Here is a 2,257-nt window from a genome sequence, read left to right as displayed (position 1 = left end):
TATATATATATATTTTTTAAATAATAATCATGCTTTAACTGTGACATATGAATAATGAAATTGCTTTTGTAATTCTAAATAAGACATCTATTTTAATCTATTTCAATGCTGATGATTTCTCTTTATTTTTAATATATTTTTATTGATTTTCAGAGAGGGAGAGGGAGAGAGAGAGAGAGAGAGAGAGAAACATCAATGATGAAAGATAATCATTGATCGGCTGCTGCCTGCATGCCCCCACTAGGGGTCGAGCCAAGAGCTGGGGCATGTGCCCTTGACCAGAATCAAACCTGGGACCCTTCAGTCCACAGGCTGATGTTCTATCCACTGAGCCAAACCAGCTAGGGCTTCTCTTTATTTTTAAAAGTAAATCATCATGCTTCAGTTTGAAAGCCAATTACTTATAAAGACACTAAAATTATTTGGTCTATTCAAGTGATGATAAACAATAAAGATTACCTAGTTCTAATAGTTGAAATATTCAGAAGAAAGAGTTTCCTTAAAATAATTAGTATAAAATACGCTTGAAATAATATGAGGGGTTAGGGTAAACATCGGGTTCTAAAACATTTAGGTTTTATTCATTATAATGCTGAATGTATTTAATATTTATTTTTGGCATTGTAGATGAGCCTCATGGCTAAGGCTTATATATCATGTACTTCACTAACAGGAAGAGGCTGTGACGCAAACCTGTGGCAGGCATACTTAATACATTCCAGAGAGAACCTCATGTAGCAAAGAATTTCTTAGCATAAAAACTGGGGGTAGGGATTTTTATTCTTTTAGATCAACATTTATTACATATCCCATACAAATAAATTTTATTTAGCAATTTGTTTCTTTCCCAGAAATTTGGTTCATATTTGTTTTTCTACAGAGGAAAGGAACTTGAAAGAATAAGGTCTCTGGGTATAGAAATTTATAGACACAAACCAGTTAACAGAACCTCAATTTCTAAATGTGAAGGCTGGCTCTGTTTATGCTTTACACATGGAAGATGCTCAATAAATCTCAACAATTATTGTATAATACCCCAGTTACCCTGTGGGGTAGCTACTGTCATAATCCCATTTTACAGATGAGGAACGTGAGAACTGGAGAGATTAACTATCTTATTCAATGTAAGTGGTGCAACTGTGGATCACAATAGCTTCTGTGGAGTAGAGCTGGCTTCAACCTGGTTCAGTCTGATGCCAAATGCTTAAATGTGTAGCTTCTCCTCCCACCTGTATGCTTTACTTAAATATTGCCACAAAAGTTTAGGTAACCAATAACCAGAAGCAGGAAATAACGACTGGTGTGGACTTCCCTCAAAAACATCTTAAAACCTGCGTGGATTTCCCTCAAATGCATCTTCAAACATCTGTTTTACTATATGTCCCTCCTTCCCTTTCTCTCTTCCTCTCTATTTCTTTCTTATAAGAAACATGGCTCTGATTCATCTGCATAAAAAAGAAACAGCATGTGGCCAGGCTAATACTGAATCCCCAGAGCAAACAGGATGTGGGGTGAGAGCTGTGCAAGTGGTCCATAGCACATTCTCAGGAAGACCCCCACCCCCACCCCCGTGGTCGGCAAACTGCGGCTCGGGAGCCACATGTGGCTCTTTGGCCCCTTGAGTGTGGCTCTTCCTCAGCCTTAGGAGTACTCTAATTAAGTTAATAACAATGTACCTACCTATACAGTTTAAGTTTAAAAAATTTGGCTCTCAAAAGAAATTTCAATTGTTGTACTGTTAATATTTGGCTCTGTTGACTAATGAGTTTGCCGACCACTGTGGCCTAAACAAATGGAGGTGGAGACAGCTAGAAAGGTCTCAGCATTGTGGGAGAGAGCAAGACCTAGGCAACGTATGAGGAAACTGGTGATCTCATAGTATCAGCCAATGCGGAATTGGAGGTGGGACTAAACAAATAGGCTGTGTTCCCGGCCCCACTTACCAGTGTGCTGTACAATGGGCACCTGCTCCCGAGAGTGTCATTAAAAGTCTCATTTTCACCACGCTTCTGGTTCCGTCATTTGAAATTCGGACACGTGAGCCATTTCTCACCATCTCTACCTCTGTCTATCTCTATCTCTATCTCTATCTCTATCTCTATCTCTATCTCTATCTCTATCTCTATCTCTATATCTATCTCTCTCTATATCTCTATCTCAGCAACTTAGAGATCAAGACTTAAAAACAAAATAGCAGAAAACAAGTATAATTCTACACATGTGCCTTTTTGTTTGGGGGGACTTTTTTTTTTTTTTC

This window comes from Myotis davidii, unplaced genomic scaffold, assembly GCF_000327345.1.
Source record: "Myotis davidii unplaced genomic scaffold, ASM32734v1 scaffold536, whole genome shotgun sequence".
Lineage (NCBI taxonomy): Eukaryota > Metazoa > Chordata > Mammalia > Chiroptera > Vespertilionidae > Myotis > Myotis davidii.
This window is presented reverse-complemented; position numbering follows the sequence as displayed.